Source organism: Pongo abelii, chromosome 2, assembly GCF_028885655.2.
Source record: "Pongo abelii isolate AG06213 chromosome 2, NHGRI_mPonAbe1-v2.0_pri, whole genome shotgun sequence".
Classification (NCBI taxonomy): domain Eukaryota; kingdom Metazoa; phylum Chordata; class Mammalia; order Primates; family Hominidae; genus Pongo; species Pongo abelii.
In genome coordinates, this window is record NC_085928.1 from 23,440,455 (window position 1) to 23,460,694 (window position 20,240).

Below are 20,240 nucleotides of genomic sequence, written 5' to 3' on the forward strand. Positions count from 1 at the left end.
AACACAAATAACAAACAACTAAAAACAAAGAGAAACCAGTTTGTTTTTATGTACAAAATGTTTGATCAAAATTACAGTAAAGTTCAAATGGAGCTGCAAATCCTAGTGGTTTACAATGGTTTGATTTATTTTTTTAAACAGACCATGGATAATTAACCATAAAACATAACCTTCTCAACACAAGTTACAGTGAATTGCAGAAATGGGCAGCAAGTCATTCATAACTGGTTGCAACTGGTTAGAGACCTTAAAGTTAAACATGCAGGCAGTTACGAAAGCTACTTTCTAAGTGCACAATTCTATTTCCATTCCCAAAGGGAAACATCCTTTACTTTTTATATACTACCACTTAGTCAGTATCCCAAAGTGAGGAATAAATGGGTTATTTTCTATGATTACCATGTTGTCATACATTTATTAAAATAAATACCTAGCACTTACCCATACTCTTTTTATTTCAGAATGTTTCATCATTACTAACAGGATATCCCTCATGACATTGCTGTCTGGTAAGTAACTCTCATTATCTCTAAATGGCAGTCCAAAATATTGAGGTGCAAAGAAGTCAAATATCTTTCCATGAACCTCAGAAAATATGAGATCCAAAGGCTGTGGTGAGTCTTTGGGTCTAAACTTTAGCAATACTAAATTTTGACAGAACATATTTTGACATTGGTAAAGGACGGATCTTTAATATCCTATTTGTTCATTTGAAATACCAGCATTTAGAAGAATAAGAAACATGATCTCCAGAACCTATTATCACAGATTTTGACAAATATTTTAGAATGACTCTGCTAAACAAGATGGAAGTATTCAAAGGATTTGTTTGGAAGACCCTCCAGAAAGATGTATTTCCAGAGGAGACTCCTGAATGGACAGAAAGAGTGATAGGGTGAAGTTGGGCACTGATGTTTCCTATGTGGAACACTGTATGTTTTGAAAAAACTCAAAACCCTCCAAACACATTTAGTGATACTTTGAACTACCCATTAGTATTCTGTGGTATTCTGTAAATTTGAAATGCATTTGCTTCATTTGGATCAATCTTAAAATCAGACATGGTTGCTCTTGTACTTACCAACAAGCAAAAAAGGAAAATACCCTTCAAAGACATAAATAAGGCTATCCTCTTTTACCAGTTAAGTAAGAGGACCAAAACCAGGGCTACAGGTAAGCATAGGCTTGAAGATTTTTCTAGGTGTCTTGTAGTGAAAATTGGTAGAGTTTGTAAAGTTTCAAAAAGATTGGTATTGTGGCCTTCTAGAATTCTTGATATTTCCATGACTGGGAGAAAAGTGCAGGTCAAGACTGAGGGTGTATAGATAAAGTATTATCCAATCAGAGCTTGAAACAGCTGACTTTGCTAGAGGCTGACCTGCACTGAAATGCACTGGCAAATATACTGGAGAGGGAGGGGGAGGAAAAGGGTGACTTGCCTGGCTTCTAACTGTGTTCTGCCTGGCTCCATCTAGGCCTGTTTAGTCATGAACATCATATTCATCCAAACCTTTAAAAGTTACTCTCTTGACTTCACTTTATATGAATGTGCATAAACTGAGGAAAATAATCTCTTGGGGTAATAAAGATAGTTGTCTAACAGAGACTTTCCATATCCATTGTGCATAATCCATAGTTGTCACTGTGTTGTTGTTTCTGATTCTGTTGTACATCTATCTCTGTCTCTCTGAGCATATCCGTCTCACCAGTGAAGGCCAGGAGCCTTCGGGATTGTAGCTCCGCCTCCCTCCCCACTCCCATGCTTTACTTGCTATGCTACCCCAAAAGAAACTCATATTAGTGTAAGCCTCAGGACCTCAAGGGAAAGGCTTATTTAGTAACTTTAATTTGTCGCTCCTTTTGCATGTATCACAAAATGATCTCATCACAAAAAGAACTGAATTTCACGCTTTTGCTGGCTTGCAAACAAGCCAGTTTCTTCCCTCTTGCTATCCAACACAGAGAAAGCTCTTTATGTTTCTGTGATCAGATAAAATCTGTATTGAGGTTTCTTTTCCTGCGGGTGTATTTCCCTTCTAGGTATGGAGATTTAAACTATCTGGGCAATGCTGTGTGTTTGCAGTTTCTCTGTTTCAGTAAATGAAAAGCTCCTTGGGAAAGGAGAGCATATCTTTTCCACTAATGAATAAATATTTATTTTCATTTTAAAATGATACATGCTCATTAAAAATAATTTAGAAAAACACATAGGAGTAAAATGAAGAAAAATTAAAGTAATTATTTCTATAATTTAAATCCAATCATTAATAACCATTTGATATATTTCCTTACTCTCATTTTCCCCTGAGGATATATTTTTAAAACATGATGTTATCATACTTTCCATATAATTTTGTGTCCTGCTTTCAAAATTTAACCTAAGAAATATGTAATTACATAGACCTTATAAACATTTAAAATAAATATATAATATTCCTGAAGAGGAATAGCTTATTTAACCTAAATGCCCAACAAGAGCATTATTATTATTATTATTATTTATATCTCAATAATACCTTGCATAAACAGTAAATGAATCAGTCAACAAATAATAAATGAATAAAAGTTCAAATCAGTATATGTTTTTAAATTTTTTATGATAAAAAATCTTAAATTCATGAATATAGACAAATTACTATAATGAACTCCCATGTACCCATCACCAGCTTGCACAATGACTGACTAATGGCCTATTATTTTCTCACTATATCGCCATGTTATGTTGAAGCAAACACCAGACATTGTAGCATTTAGTACATCATTATTTCAGATCCATCAGGATATTTTTTACATGTTAATGTTAAAAACTATTCAGATAAATAGTTCTTATTATTGTATATAGTAGTATTTTTCTTCATAGTATCCTGACATCATATTTTCTAACATGTAACAATTGATTGTAAAATCTCATCAGTGAGTTTCCTAATATTCTTAGACACATCTGTAAGCCACAGGGCAATTTGGTTGCCTAGAGAAATATTTCACAGATTTGGCTAGGTTTCTTGGAGGAACTATTTTCTTTTGGTACTTTTTTTACCTGACTCAAATTTAGGATGCTAATTTGCATGCCAGATCTATACAGCATTAATTATACTTATTATTGGGTTTACGCATGTGTTGAATACAATTTCTTACCTGAGGTGAAAGGAAAGCATAGTCCCCTGATTACTTAGAACTCCAGTCTGGCTGCAGCCAACCAATACCAGATAAATATGGCAAATCTACTTAAATCAAATGTAACACTGGCTTTAAAAGTTTATAGTTTTTAATTAAGGTTATTGGCAGACATGGAAAACATGTGATGGGTATGTGAGGCATTTAGAAATATGTAAAAGGGGGAATTATATAATAAAAATCTGATTCATATTTTTAAACACCATGTTTGGGGGGGAAGAAATTATGCATTGTATAACAAAGGGTGCTCTTTTTGCTTGTATTATTGCTCTAGTTTATTCTAAAAATATTTTAGAGGACCCTCTATGAGCCAGCTTTCCATGGCTAGCCTAGATCCTTTACACACAGAGTTCCACAGATGAGGAATGCTCTGTACAAATCAGGCTGTCTGTAGAGAACCTGTATCTGTAGTCTTGTGCTGTCTCACTGTCTTTGAATTGTAGGTCAGTGACTATTCAGTAGTGATGTGTTGTCCAACAGGTGTATTACACTCATCAGAAATTCAGGATGTAACTATGCAACATACTGCATCAGTATAAACTGAATTTATGTGTTACTCAGGTCTATTTAATCTTAGGAGCACATTTTCCATTGGCCTCGAAAGTGAGTAGCTAGAATATTGATGTGCCTAACCCTTGGGGAAGAAAAAAATGTTTTCCCACCACACTAAATCTCTAGAAAAATACGAGGGTTTACAGTATGGACATATACAAAATATTTTCAGCCAAAACTGGTAGAGCAAAGCACATGGAAAAAAAAGAGAAAGTCATAACATTAGCAATAAACTATCCCAAGCAAACAGAGAGCATATATAAAATTTGTCAGATTAGATGGTATAAACAATACAAACTCTTTTTTTTTTCTTTCCATTTCTTTTTCCCCTCTGGATCTTCTGATTATTTCGTCTGCTTTACTCTGGGCCTGTCATCATCATTAAAATATCAGAAAAGGTTGGAACTATATTGGTTGGCTTGGCTAAGGCAGGTGTCACGAGAAAAGACCAGTAGGAACTAGCCATTATACTATTTTAAAGCTGCAAGTCTTCTTCACTTCTTTCAGCATCCTATTCTTACATGTGGTGTTAAATTATGTGTCTCATATCACATAAACCTAGAATATAAACTGCCTTTTAAAAAAAGCCATAAGTTTACCCACGGTTCTTTCTAGCTTATGTATTATATATTTCACCCAAGTGAACCATCAATGCCTCATCATTCTAATAGCTGTAATAACAATAATTATTATTAATGATAGCATTTGCTTCCTGGTGTATGTACACGTACACCTTTTTCTCTTGCTTCAGGTTTCCTTATCCTTGGCCTCTTTGGCTCTTGGTGTTAGTTCAATTGTTGTTACATTTGTGACCTCACGTATCCTCAAGCTGTAAGACATTTCTTAGAACAAACTAGTACAATACACCTTCCACCTCCTTTCCCCCAGTTAAGCTCAGAATTGTGGTTAGATGATTCTGCTTACATAAGGCAGGGAATCCTTGGCAGATACCCCCACCAACCAAGATTTTCATTTTAGACCTAAGGATACCAATACATGTCACAAAAGCAAAATAAGTGGTTTGTCCAGATCATCAGATCCCTGTTTAATGAAGCTGACATATTTTCTGAATAAACTTTATTGGATGCATAACACAGGATCATGCACAACTGCCATAGGATGGGATTTATGACATTACCGTAATGAGAGAACTTTGGTGGTTCTGCTCTACCTAGGGTGGTGAAGGAAGGATAAAAACCCCACTCAAGACAAAAATATTGAAGAAAATGGTTCTGTAGTCAGCTCATTCCTTTCATGGTGGAAGTGTTAACGAAAGAAATCTTCACTTGTTTTTCTCCTCTTACCTAGAGAATACTTTCTTCTTACCTAGAGTCTGTGATATGAAGAATACGCTCTGTAGATGGTCTTATCTTATGTGGATTGGTCCATGGGACACTGTGCTAGGCTCCATAGAGAACTGGTTATGTATGTTCTGTCCTCCTCTGTGAAAACATTCCTAACTGTACTGTTGATGTATACATTTTGGTCAAAAGTAATTTGCTTTCTGGGTATTTGATGGCCACTCTGTGAATCAACCTAATGTATTTGTGGTATGGAAATCTGTAACCTCTGAATACTAAGTTTAAAGACTCTTATAATTAATTATTGAAAGGCACTTTAGCCCTTAACTATTTCTCTCTTTGGAGAAACAAGTTGATTGGTTAATCATGTCTTTGTTTATTTTTATTGTTGTTGCTGTACACATTGCACATAAAACAGGAAAGAGGAAAGGCTGTTTGTAAGAGGTAATTACAATGGCAAAATTGTATTTTCTCTAACTGTTCTCATTTTCTCATGTCTGATTATATCAAGACCTGCACTCTAGAAGTGTGTTTCAGTTTTGCTGAGAAAATGATAGAGGAGAAGAATAAATCCATTTCTATAAAGTGATGTCAAACACAACTTGACACAATTACAAATTTCTTTTTTTTTTCCAACTTTTATTTTAGATTCAGAGGATGTATGTACAGGCTTTTTACCTGGGTATATTGTGTGATGCTGAGGTTTGGAGTATGAATGATCCCATCACCCAAGTACTGAGCATGTACTGAACAGTTAGTTTGGTTTTTTGTTGTTGTTGTTTTGTTGTTTTTTTGAGATGGAGTCTCATTTTGTCACCCAGGCTGGATTGCAGTGGTGCAATCTTGGCTCACTGCAACCTCCGTCCCCCCAGTTCAAGTGATTCTCGTGCCTTAGCCTCCCAAGTAGCTGGGATTACAGATGTGCGCCATCATACCCAGCTAATTTTTGTATTTTTAGTAGAGACAGGGTTTCACCATGTTGTCCAGGCTGGTCTCAAACTCCTGGCCTCAAGTGATCCACCTGCCTTGGCCTCCCAAAGTACTGGGATTACAGGTGTGAGCCACCGCGCCTGGCCACTGGGAAGACTTTGATTTCTGGTCACATCTTTTGATAATAAGGATCTGGAGCCAAAGAAGAAACAGAAACTACTTTTAAGACCTTTGGAGATCCGAGTTTAGTGGACTCTTAAGAGCCTGTATTATTTCTTGGATGACTTATCCAGCCCTTTGTAGAATCAGAACTCTCACAATTTTCTTTAAATCAAATAAAACCCAAGGGGTTAAGTGGATCTTTAAAATTATTTCCAGGTCATTCTTTCAATAAACACTTATTGGTTTATTTGTTATTATTTCAACAAACTATGTGACAGGCAAACATGAACTCATTTCTTTCTTTTTTTTTTTTTTTTTTTTTACCTTTCAACTCCTTTTATTTATTTACCTATTTATTTTCCTTAAGCAAGTAAATCTCCTTATGGATTGTTAAGGGCCCTGTATGTATTTGCATGTAGCCAAAGATTCAGTCTCTTGCAGGAACTCTGGTTGTCAACTGGTGATCTTGCCTTTGTCTTTTCTCATAGTTCTGCCTGTGGCGCCTGTCACTAGCAGTCAAATAAGGACAATTTTACCATTCTCTCCTGCTGCTCTAATTTTTTTTTAGTGCCAGTACATGAATTTGTTATTCTTTATAATTCCCTTTGAAGTTGGAAATCCAAGGGGAATCTAAAACCGACCAGATGTTTCTGCTGCTGGAAAGGAAAGAGAGTAAGGATTAAGTTTAACAAAAACTTGGTCTCCAGAAAAAAAAAAAAAAAATCATTTCAGCTGGAAATCATCTTTAAATGCATTCGTTTGCTACATATCTGTTAGTTAATTTACATTTACTGGTCCTTTGTAGGCAATATCCTCTATCAATGTACTCTGGGGAAAAATCATACATTTTGTTAACAAATAGACCCATGTTGTGGTTTGCTCAGGCCCATTTCCCTTATGGAGTTTTAGTTCTATTACTCTGCGTATTTTTCTCACATGCCTTACACTGAAGTTATTCTGTTGCTCTTGTTGTTGTTGTTGTTATTGCTGTTGTTGTTGTTGAAGGTTCACTATCATATTACATAAAGTTTGGAGGCCATTTTAGCAAACTGATCCAAGAGGGTGAGGTCAATACAGCCTGCGGTTAGGGAGGGAAGGAAGGAAGTTCTGCCAAACTGCTTAGCCTTTATGGAGAACTTCATTCTCGTTAGAGATACGTAGATCAAAACAAGAACAAGAGTGATGAAGGCCTTCAGGGGGGAATAAAGAGAAAGTCTTGTGGTTTTTCAAGGATTCAGATGACGTTGCCGACAGTGTGAATAAACAGGTTGGGAAATGAAAAATGATAGAGAAAGGTATATTAGAAAACAAAAGAGAAACGGGCATATGTGAGACACATTTACAGGACCTCTCAGAATGGGTGCCCAAGGCTTCAGACCCCAATACACAAAGGGAAGAGTAATTAAAAAATAAAATTAGAGAAGAGTCTTAAAAATCAATCAGAATGTTTTGGTGGTTTGCTTAATACTTCACAAAACCATTGGATTGAAGAAATGGATATTTTATTTGCTTGTTTCCTGCACAGCATCTCTCATACTATCCTCCTCAGTTGTTCTCTGGACTTCCTAGGCTTCCCTAGGTTTTCAGAAGGACACCAAATTCTGTGAGTAACTGCTTCTCACTCCTTACCTTGCTCAGTGGATTAAACATTTGGAAACATTTCCCACACCTCACCATCACAAGGGATGAATACTCACCACTCAGAGTTTCTATTACCCTACCCTATCTTATTTTTAAATAGAAAGTCTGAGTCCTCAGTAATTATATTAAGCTCCTTAAGCTGCACATATCAATCGCATATACCATTTTAAGCATTTTCCAGTCTTTTTAAAGAGAGAGTAGAGGAAAAGACAGAGAGAAATCACTTAGCAGCTGATTCACTTATTTTAAGCAGCTTTCTTCATTTTAAAATATAAAAAATTCAGGTCCTGGAACACTGGGTGATTTGAATGTTCTATAAAGATTTGAAAAAAGATTTTTTTTTAAATTCTATGTTCTACATTCAGGGACCTGGATTTTCAGTTTAGTCCTTAAAAAAACAGGTTGGTGAAGTAAAGGAGTTTTCAATCTAAACACTTTTTCTTCTTCCTTTTCATTTATTTATTATTATTATTACTATTCTCTTTTGTCAAAGCATATGGTATGAAAAGCATTTATGTTGGTCTCACTACTGACAGAGCTTAACCTAATAATCCAAGACTTGGAACTTGGTGTTTCAATAAAGGAAACACTGTTTGAGGTATTTTCCATTCAAACCAGCATCAAAAGTTTTTAATTAACACCATCAGAAATTAATGGACTGAATGAATGCAAGACAGCGTTCCTACATACCCCTTTACTAGGAACAAGACAGCAAGTGGGATCCATTGTGTATGTTTGTATTTTATAATGTATTTTTATTTACTTATTGAAGCAGAGTCCCAGCTGCACATTGCGTAGCAGAGCTACAAGAGTGAAACCTGCCGAGGGCTGCTTCACTCCAGCAGTTTCATTTTGCTCACTGATTGTTGTCCTGAGTTCTTTGTGATTGTAATTGGTTAGAAAGTTTGAAATTAGCAAGTCCTTGTCAGCTCATGAAAGCTTTGAAATCATGAGGCTTGATACAGCTATCAAGCCTGCTGATGCCTAATCACTTTTCGGGCTAAGAACCTCCAGAGCGGTGAACATTCTCAGTCCCCAGGCTTTACCTCAATCACCAATTCACCACCCTCTGGAGCTCCTTGTCCTGGATGGTGGCTTTGTTTGGGGCCCTTTCTTTTCCATCACTGAAGCCTATAGCGGGATGAACAGATTTTGGACTGACTAATGGGGATGGGGGTTGTTAGGAAATGAGAGCAAATGGGAAAACAGAATGATGTAGGGGATCAAGGGAATAGGGAGGAAGGAAAAGGAGTAGAAAGAGCATAAAAGAAAAAGGAAGCGGGATATAAGATGGAAAGAGCTTTGTAAATATTGACATTTAGATTCTGTGCAACTGGATTTGATATCTCAGGATAGAACTCACTGATAGAGCCTAAATGGTCCCCAGGGCTCTTTATTTTTTCAGACCTTTTTTTAAAGGCTTGCCCACTCATTGTCGAAGGGAAGACATGTGTGTTCATATAACCTGCTTACCCTGCCACCACCCCATTTGTGAGGACCAGGAATACAATATTTTCCTTTATACATTACATTAGAGGAATGAGGGGTTTATCAGCTCCTCTCCTGTAACCATAAAAGTATCCATTGTTTATCTTTATGCTCTGAGTCCCCAAACCAATTTTCTCCAGAAAACTCTTTCACAGCTTGGCAAATTTTTAAATGACCCCACCTTTATCTTTGTAGCAATGCAGGAGCTGCTCAGGCAGGGTTAACTAAAGTAAATAGATATTGTCAGCAATGATGAAATGTTTACAAATGCTTAAAGGTCTTAATAACTTTCTGTATATCTAACTCATTTATGTTCAAAGACCTCAAGCTTCATACATTTAGGTGCAACTCTTAACCTGTCCCAATTTCTCCTATATTTTAATAAAAACAAAAATAAATACAAACCAGATGCAAAAACACCACCACAAATCTTAATGCCACAAATTCAGAACGTCAGAAAAATTTTCAATAGGTCCCATTACGGCAAAATGCTGCAAAAATGCGTCAGCATTTTGGGAAAAGCTCCCTAAAGTCGTTCAACCATTTCTTCCCTGAAATATGGGAAGATGAATACATATTAGACTCCTAGAAGAAAATAATTGGTGAATGAGTGTCAGGATTTTCATAAGCACTGCTAAAAATCTGATCTTGCCATCATAGCAAGAGAATCAGTTAAGCCTATTAACAACACGTCATTTTTCTTAGCTGGACAGTGTAGGATTTACTGTCCCAAAGTTTGACTTCATGCAGGAGTCAGAGGAGACACCTTGTTTGGAATATAATTTAATAAAGAAGATGCAGCCTAACCTTCCCCAGACAATAAAGGATGCAATATCAGACTACACAGTATATTATACACCACCACCCCCCACCCCAAGTCTTTACAGGCTTCTGTGGCAGATATGGCTGTCAAAATCCTGTCACTGTCCCTCAGAGATGTCAGGCAGTACTGTCATGGTCCCTTCAGCTGCACCTGAAGCCGTTCTCTACTAACCCAGACTCCCACCTCAAATATGCTCCCACCTCAAATATGCTTTTCCTTCTGCCCCAGGACCTTTTCCAATGCTGGGAGATCTCAAAAAATCTAGGATGGGGAGAGTGGGGCTTACAGAAGTGGAACTTAATGCTCTGGGGAAACTCTCAACTAAAGGAGGAATAGAGCTGGAAATAGAGATGTTCCAGCCTCTATTTCTTTCTAATGTCTACCTCTGGAGCCATTTTGTATAAATCTCAGAGATCCTGGCCAATCCTTATTACTGTCAATGCTTATTATTGTCTTACCCTTTGAGATTACCTTCTAAGTTACTGCCTGTACTGAAGCCTTTGGAGAGAACCTAAAATGAGCCAGGTACTCAGGTTGGTTTGTTTGTATTAATCAATTTGCAGCAACTTCTTCTCTACTGTTGACTGCCCCCCATGGATTATTGTCCATTCATAGCCTGATTCCCACCTTCCAAGAGACAGATTAATAAGGCTCCACAACACAAATGACAATGGAATGGAAAGTTCAGAACTCTCTTTCTGTACCTCAATGTCTAAGACATGGATATGTAAAGATTTTTTCTGGGGTATGGTGACCAAGATGATCACCTTAACATCATAAGCCTACTCCTTTTTAACCAAAATGTCCCAGTCTGGACTGAAGAAACTAAAGGATGAGGAATAGTCCAGGAAAAGGTACCCTAATTTTCCAAGTAGTTTACTTTGGCTCCAGGTAAATACAAAAAGACATGATATTCCATGTTATCTATATTTATCTCTGAAAAAAAATTCCTTCTTTTAGAAAAGTTTATCAAACGTTTAATCTAGGAAGATAAACTATTGACAACTACAGAATTTGTTCCCACAGAAAATACCTAAAGTCTCTGCTCATTTCATGTTTACTAATATTTCATTAGTCAAAGCAAGTCACTTAACCAAGCTCAAAGCCAAGAGACAGAAATATATATCCCATCTCCCACATTAACACATACTCTACTGAGAGTTACATTAAAGTCATATGGTAAAGTTTATGGATGTAAAGTTCTATTATAGAGAGGGAGTGAAGAATTAGAGAAAGTAATCCAGTCTATCACATATATTATTAGTTTGGACTCAGAAACAAATGGCTTGAATAAACAACTTAAGAAGCCTGATGAGGTATAAGGGACTTTTGTGTTAGTGATTGATACCACATTTACAATCACAGTCTCTCTAATCACCTTCAGGGGTTTTCATCATAGATTACTTTTGAATTCATCAATTATGGTAAGCACTGAATAGAAAACAAGGGTCAGATAAAACACAGTAGGTTAGAGATGAAGAGTGCGAATTCTATTCCAGCTCTATCACTGAGGGTGAAATCTCACACATTTCTACTGATTTTTCCCCCCTCAGTATTATGATCTCAAAAAAGGAGTACTACTCTTCTTTTTTATTTTTTCTTAGTATAGAAAGCATACAAAAGGCAGTGTAGAATTCTGTGTGTAGCATAAATTACAAGAGGACAATTAAAATCCCCACAGTCGTCTAGAAGTAATTTGTTGTCAAACTTTGGGGATATACTTTTCTAATCATTTTTTTTTCCTGTGCATATATGCCCTTTTTGTTTTTGGTAAAACACTGTGAACACTGTTTCTACTTTTGTCTCTTAAATCTGTGTTGTGAGTAACATTCTATGCCTTTAAATAATCTTCAGTGTCATTTTAGTGAAGATTTATTCCACATTCACCATCCTTTTTTTGTGAAATTTAAATCAGATGTCATAAAGTCTTTAAAAAGCAGAATTACTTTGAAAATAAAGCTATTATTATTATAGAATTTTAGAGATTGAAGAAAAAAAAGAAACTGACTAACATTTAATGAAGACCTATCTGTGCCATGCCATGTGCTTAGAACTTTGTTTAAGCCATTTCATTTAATAACCTTTCAACCTAATGAAGCAACATAGCATGATGGTTAAACTCTGTGGGCTATAGGCTGTCAAGTTCAGCTGCACAGCAGCTACCTAGCTTTATGACTTTTCAAACGTTTATCTTCTTTTTGGCTTAGTTTCTCTGTTACAAAGTGGCAATAATAATAATAGCACTCACCTCCAAAAGATTGTTGTAGGATTACATGATTGGATAGGTTCAAAATGTTAGGAACAGTAGTATTCAATAAACATAGTTATTATTTGCTATCTTTCCCACTACTCCATAAACCCTTCTATTAAAATACAAATCCACATTGATTTTAACTGCTTTGGTGTAGAAGTGGATTCTAAGAAGAGGCAATGTAAAATAAATGGAAAAGCCAAGGGTTTTATGTTTTTTAATCCTGGCTCCCAGCCTTCTAATAATTTTGCCTCTGGGAATTTAGTTAAGATTTACAGGCTGGGCATGGTGGCTCACGCCTGTAATCCCAGCACTTTGGGAGGCCGAGGCAGGTGAATCACCTGAAGTCAGGAGTTTGAGACCAGCCTGGCCAACATGGCAAAACCCCGACTCTACTAACAATACAAAAATTAACGGGGCATGGTGGCACACACCTAATAGTTCCAGCTACTTTGGAGGCTAAGGCAGAAGGATCGCATAAACCCAGGAGATGGAGGTTGCAGTGAGCCAAGATCGCACCACTGCACTGCAGTCTGGGTTATGGAGTGAGACTCCGTCTCAAAAAAAAAAAAAAAAAATTATACGCTCAGTTATGTTTTCATTTAAAATGGGTAAATACTAACAATCTAAGGGTTTTTAAATGATAATTTAAATGAGATAATATATGTTTAGAGTCTACTATCTTGCCTAAACAAGAAATGGCTTTGTAAATGTTAGTCTGTCTTCTCTTGTATTGCCATTAAATTGTTGTATTTGTTTTAACAATTAGTATCTCTGGGCAAGTAAATTTATATACTTTTACCATTACCACAGGCACTCATGCATTAGTGTGAGACAGTCAATAAATACCTAAAGACTGTGTGGAGGCAGTGCTGCTAAGTTGTAAGCTGGTATATTTCTTGGCTTTCTGCAGTTTATCACCAGTTTTCCCTGACTCTAGCATGATCTGTACCCTGCAGATGTCCCCACTGTTTTTTGATTCAGTAACAATAATTGTCAAACAATAGATTTCTCTTTTGTGTCTAGTTGATGTGTAAAGGTTTTTATTCAAATTAACAGAAAACATTTTCATAAAGCAGCTTTTAATTTCTTCAATGAGCATACAAGATTACTAAATGAAACAGCCAGGAGAGAATGATTGAGTGAATGACTCTATCTTATTTATCTAATAGTTACTGAGCACTGGTTATGACATTGTAGCATTTGGACATAATTACTTGGCCAAGTATATCAATGCAGTGTGCTTCTTTTTTTTGTCTGTAAAACTTAGACAAGAGTCAAGGTCAATGCCCTCAGGCTGTTAACTGTTTAGATTCTAGAAAGAAACTTGGAGATAAATAGCTTCAATATAAAATAGAGCGAAATAGATACTGTTATAGAAGAATAGGCACGGCACTGTGGTTAATTCTTTTTTTTATTTTATCACATCTTTTTAAAAAAATTTTTTTAAGTTGTACTTTAAGTTCTGGGGTACATGTGCCGAACATACAGGTTTATTACATAGGTATACACATGCCATGGTGGTTTGCTGCACCCATCAACCCATCATCTACATTAGGTATTTGTCCTCATGCTATCCCTCCCCTAGCCCTAGACCCCCAGATAGGCCCCGGTGTGTAATGTTCCCCTCGCTGTGTTCATGTATTCTCATTGTTCAGCTCCCATTTATGAGTGAAAACATGCGGTGTTTGGTCTTCTGTTCCTGTGTTAGTTTGCTGAGAATGATGGTTTCCAGCGTCATCCACGTCCCTGCAAAGGACATGATGCCATCCTTTTTTATGGCTGCATAGTATTCCATGGTGTATGTGTGCCACATTTTCTTTATCCAGTCTATCATTGATGGGCATTTGGGTCGGTTCCAAGTTTTTGCCATTGTGAATAGTGCTGCAATAAACATACGTGTGCTTGTGTCTTTATAGTAGAATGATTTATAATTCTTTTGGGTATATACCCAGTAATGGGATTGCTGGATCAAATGGTATTTCTGATTCTAGACCCTTGAGGAATCACCACACTATCTTCCACAATCGTTGAACTATATTTACACTTCCACAAACAGTGTAAAAGCATTCCGATTTCTCCCCATCCTTTCCAGCATCTGTTGTTTCCTGACTTTTTAATGATCACCATTCTAACTGGCGTGAGATGGTATCTCGTTGTGATTTTGATTTGCATTTCTCTATTGACCAGTGATGATGAGGTTTTTTTATATGTTTTTTGGCCACATAAATATCTTCTTTTGAGAAGTGTCTGTTCATATCTTTGCCCACTTTTTGATAGGGTTATTTGTTTTATTCTTGTAAATTTGTTTAAGTTCCTTGTAGATTCTAGGTATTAGCCCTTTGTCAAATGGATAGATTGCAAAAATTTTCTCCCATTTTGTAGGTTGCCTGTTTACTCTGATGATAGTTTATTTTGCTGTGCAGGAGCTCTTTAGTTTAATCAGATCCCATTTGTCAATTTTGGGTTTTTGTTGCCATTGCCTTTGGTGTTTTAGTCATGAAGTCTTTGCCCATGCCTGTGTCCTGAATGGTATTGCCTAGGTTTTCTTCTAGGGTTTTTATGGTTTTAGGTCTTACGTTTAGGTCTTTAATCCATCTTGAGTTAATTTTTGTATAAGGTGTAAGGAAGGGGTCCAGTTTCAGTTTTCTGCATATGACTAGCCAGTTTTCCCAACACCACCTGTGAGACAAAGATTATGATACCTGTCTTGCAGGGCTTGTTCATATTAAGCACCTAGGACCTTGCCTCAATGCATGATATGCCCTCAGCTCATGGCAGTTACAATTATAATCACTTTATTTTCTCACCTCTGTTCTCTCTTACTAGTCCCATCTTCCCTAAACTTTACTACTTTTCAGATCGCATTTGTTGTTCTTTGCATTTTTGTTGTCTATTATAAGGCCTAGCACATAATAGATGGACTAGAAAAGTATCTTTAATGAAATAATAAATTATACTAACTTTCTGAGGTCATTCTTATGCTCATGCTTTCTAGATAAATACAATATACCTTTCTTTGGCATTACATTTTAAGTAATTCTACATACTTGAACCATTTAATGACCAAATTTCAGGAATTTTCTTTCATTGAAAGTCTCCTTTTTGAAATTATCAGCTTAATACAACTTAAAGTCATACGTAAGATGCAATGATTCTGCGACGTATACATGAAAACTACTGACTTTGAAGTTACTCACTTCAAATCTTTAGATATATATTGTTCAAAAGCACAGTCAAAATGGTACCTATATCTTCAGTGTGGAGGTGAAGGCAGTATTAACAATATCCTGCAGTTGACTGAAGAGTTGGTTACAGCAAAACTCTCCATTGCCCTTAAATTTTCTCTCTCCTTAATACAGTAGAATCAATTTTAAGTGCATTTTATGTGTGCATTTTAAAACTCTTTTTTTTAAAAAAAAAGAATAGAAATGGTTTTCAGAGTGATGCTGATATTGGTTGATGATGCCAAGGCACCAATGGAGAGAGTATTTTTTAAATTGAATATGTTTTTATTTTCTTGTTTGTTGATTTTTAAAGTGAATCCAAATGTGAAGAGGAAAAAAATCAAATTCTGCCAATTTGAAAAGAACAAAACCAGCTAAAACCTGCTTTTAAAATTTCTAAGCTATTATCAGAATACTACAGACAAAAGATTGCATATGAAAGTTTTTTTTATAAAGAATCAGATTGCTTTGCTTTTCTTTAGTCATTTCAAAAGTCTTTGTCAGGTATGAAAAAGAAATATACTCAAAATGAAGAGTAAATATAATTAAAATGGTTCCTTGCCTTAACATATAAGCTTCTTATGGGCAAAAATCTGTGTAAGGTTAATACTGTAAAACTTTGATTTAAAAGAAGAAATAAGAAAGAGTAGTCAGAGAGAGGAAGGGGAGAGGAAGAAGTTTGATTTTTATAAGAGTAAACATAGAAAATGATAGTAAATGAAATGACATGAAATCATTAACTGCTTTTAATGAGACAGTTTTAGACCCACAATGTGTATATATATATATATATATATATATATATATATATTTTTTTTTTTTTTTTTTTTTCAAATTTCCAGTATTTGGCATGTACCTGACACACAGTCATTTCTTTTCAATAGTTAACAGAAGGAATGATATTGTCTGGGCCAGCAGCCCCCAGCGTTTTTGCCACCAGGGACCGGTTTCATGGAAGACAATGTTTCCATGAACTAGAGGGGCAGGGATGTTTTCAGGATGAAACTGTTCCACCTCAGATCATCAGGCATTAGATTCTTGTAAGGAGTGTGCAGACTCAATCCCTCACATACACAGTTCACAGTAGGGTTTGTGCTCCGATGAGAATCTAATGCTACTGCTGATCTGACAGGAGGCAGAGCTCAGGCAGTAATGCTTGCTCGTCCACTGTTCATCTCCTCCTATACAGCTAAGTTCCTAACAGGTACCAGTGTCTGAAGCCTGGGGACTGGCGGCGGCTGGTCAAGGCCACATTAGTTTGTTGTAAGTGCAAGGTTTCTGGTAACAGAAATAAATAATTCAATTGATTCATCATCAAGACCAAATATATATACTAAAGATCTACCTTAAATTCATTCTTTAGCAGGTAGTATGGCATTGTGGTTAAGAATTTACATTTGTGAACATTTACCAGCTGATGACCGAGGTGAGCTTCTGTTTCCTCCTGTATAAACTTGAGATTATAAAAATCCCCTAGTTGGCTGGGCACAGTGGCTCACGCCTGTAATCCCAGCACTTTGGGAGACCGAGGCAGGCATCAGGTCGGGAGATCAAGACCATCCTGGCCAACAGGGTGAAACCCCGTCTCTACTAAAGATACAAAAATTAGCTGGGCATGGTGTCACACACCTGTAATCCCAGCTACTCAGGAGGCTGAGGCAGGAGAATCACTTGAACCAGGGAGTCGGACATTGCAGTGAGCCAAGATCATGCCACTGCATTCCAGCCTGGCAACAGAGTGACACTCCAGCTCCAAAAAAGAAAAAAAAAGAAAATCCCCTAGTTCAGAGGCTTAGAGGGAGAATGAGATAATGCCATAATGCACTTGTCCACTGAGTGAGTTCTCACTAAATTTTAGACATTAGTATATTATATCATTTATAATATTATGGGTAAATATAAGTATTACCTGACAGAGTTGTTATGAACATTAATACACGTGATTTCAGTGGTACCTGGGACATCTAAGAGTTCAACATGTTGAACATTTGGGAACCCCTACACAAGACAAAAAAGATTCATATTCACAATTTTTATGAAAAACAATCTAATTGGAAAAAGGGATTCTATTTCTTAAGAGATAAAAATCAATAATAATGAACTTAATGTTTATAGAACATTGACCTTCCATTGAGCTCTAACATACATTATCTCGTTTAACCCTCACAACAAATACATGAAATTGCTTTTATTATTACTACTTTACACAGAAGGAAACTGAGGCACAGAAAAGTTAAACACTACTGATATGTGGCAGTAAACCCTCATATTAGACTCCAGAGCCTGAGTTTATAACTACTGTGTTATTCTAAACGGACGGTGTGCAAATGAATATGTAATTTGTTGAGAAGAGCAAATGAATGCTGCAAGCTGATCAATTGGGGAAGAGGATCAGGAGAAGTAAGGAAGATGGGGCCTTTAGCAACCAAAATATTCATCCTGTAACAGAGTCTTGCTTCCTAGGTTTGAATGCTGACTCCTCTACTTACTGACTGTGTGATCTTGGGCAAGTTTCTAATCTCTCTGTGCCTCTATTTCCTCACCAATAAAATTGGAGTAATAACAGTACTCTCTGGTAGAGTTGTTGTGAAGATTTAGCGAGTTAATACACATGATTACAATGGCACCTAGTATATCTAAGAGTTAAATAAATGTTAGCTGATATTAATATTATCGTTATTGTTACTGCTGTTGTTATTGGTGACTGAAATACTCTGAATTTGTTTCTTTCTTATTGAGTTAGCATCTAGAATTTTAAGCAAAGTGAATATGTGAAAGGTGTGGGTCATTAGAACACTAAAGTGCAGTTTTTCTACTGTCAGCCCAAGAACTTTGCTGTAGTTTAATATGATGGGAAAAGAAAATATACAATTCAGAGCGTTCCATTGTATATTTAGGTGAAAGAAATTCAGTAACAGAATATGTGTAGTAGCCTCATATGATTTCTTTCTCTTTATGCCCACCCATTGATTTTTCTGTTAGCCTCCTTAAGAAAACAGTAATGTCAAGTAAAATATAATTGTGATTTTACTTCTTCTGAATACATAAAGAAATATTGTTTTTAAAGATATACACACAAAAACTTTAAAACAGAATATTGGAATGCTAACCCTACAGCTCGCATTGTCACATTTAGTCCATTCCACAAATGGAATGGTAATGTGCTTAGTAGCTAAGTATGTAGAAGCCCCCCCACCCCCTGCCCAGCAAAAAACAGTACAGTAACCTTATCCATGAGAAAAATATGATAATATTCATTGACAGGGGAACTACAAGGAGCAATTTTCCCAAGCTGTGTCTTTCAGACAATGCTGTCAGTTTTTCCACTTTGATGAGTACAGCTGGGGTTGTGATGCAAGGACAAGAAATTACAGTGTGGCTAGAAGACCAGGGCATTGGCTATGCTGTTAGCTATACAGCAAATAAAATAAAACTAAAAATTAAAAATATTGTGTATATAGGAAAGATAGATTTTTAAAATGTTTGTAATAGAGATTATTTTGGGCAGCACTTGCCTCGATTTGCTCTCTACTAGTGACCTCAGCAAAAGCAGTTTATAGGATACCTTTTCTTCTGTTTTTTTCCAGAGACCCTTTGAAGGCAGAAAGCTATACCAGAACACCCATATTTTTGACTTGTGTGTGTTTGTGTGTGTTTATGTATATATATATTTAAACAAATACCACATTTAAATGTTTTTCAGTGTTGTGTGTTATGTACCCAAGGCCAGTTTTATCTGAATCAAAAGATATTTCTAATATTAATATTTACTACTTCATGCAAAGAAAATCAGTTACAACTCGGTATCTTTGATTTTTTACTTCATTCATTCATTTATTCATCACCCTCCCACATAGACAGGTTAAAGCTTAATTTCACATTTTACAAAATAATTTGAGTTGTACTGATTGACTTTATTTTCTAGTACTCATTCATCGTAGTTTACATGTGTTCTTACTAAATGGAAATCTTTGAGGCTACAAGTTAATAATTAAAAATAGAGCAAGGTACCACATGCTCATTCCTCCCCTTGTTTTCTTTTCTTTGATTTTCAAAATACTCATCTGCAAACTTTATTGCATGTAAGTACAGTACCTCTTTACATATGCACCACAACTATTTTGTATGAGCTATAAAACAACTAGAATTAAAACTTGTCCAAGGCCCCAAAGCCTGTTCTTCACAAAGGAACCTTTCTTGCCCGATTGTTAGAAAGTGTTTTGAATGATGCATAACTAAGTAGAGTAACTAAACAATTGCTTTTGAGCATCTGGAGCTTGCCCATTAAGATTTCTATAGCCCTTTATTTTCCTTTCTGTGGTTTAAGAAGTGATTCACATTCAATATATGAAAGTTCTGGGTTCAGCCCCTTGAGCTTTTGGTAGAAGAATCTTCATGAATCTAATAAATAAATAAAACAAATAATGTAAGAGCTGAAGACAGTTGAGCTCAAGTGAGTTTGTGTACCAGAGCATTTTCTTCCTGGGAAGAAAAGATATCTTCTATATATTTTGGTTTCCTAAATTTAGATCTAGAAATACACCATTGTTTTCTTAGAGTGTATTCTTAGGGTGTGTATATGGGGAGTCAGATTGTAAACAACCGATTCAAAATTTACCTGGAACTTCATAGAATAATATCAATACTTTTTAGGTAGAAAAACCATTACCTACAAATAGGGGATACATTAT

At 36.0% G+C, this 20,240-nt stretch overlaps 1 protein-coding gene across 24 annotated transcripts in view; it reads left to right on the plus strand.

Moving 5' to 3' along the window:
* The window catches only part of ZBTB20 (zinc finger and BTB domain containing 20), an 841,831-nt gene that overhangs the window by 461,536 nt on the left and 360,055 nt on the right, over nt 1-20,240 (plus strand). For all 24 annotated transcript variants that reach the window (XR_010139138.1, XR_010139137.1, XM_024244272.3 and 21 more), the window contains one exon: nt 462-509. The gene's annotated coding sequence lies outside the window, so the exon portion shown is untranslated. The remainder of the gene's footprint in view (nt 1-461; nt 510-20,240) is intronic.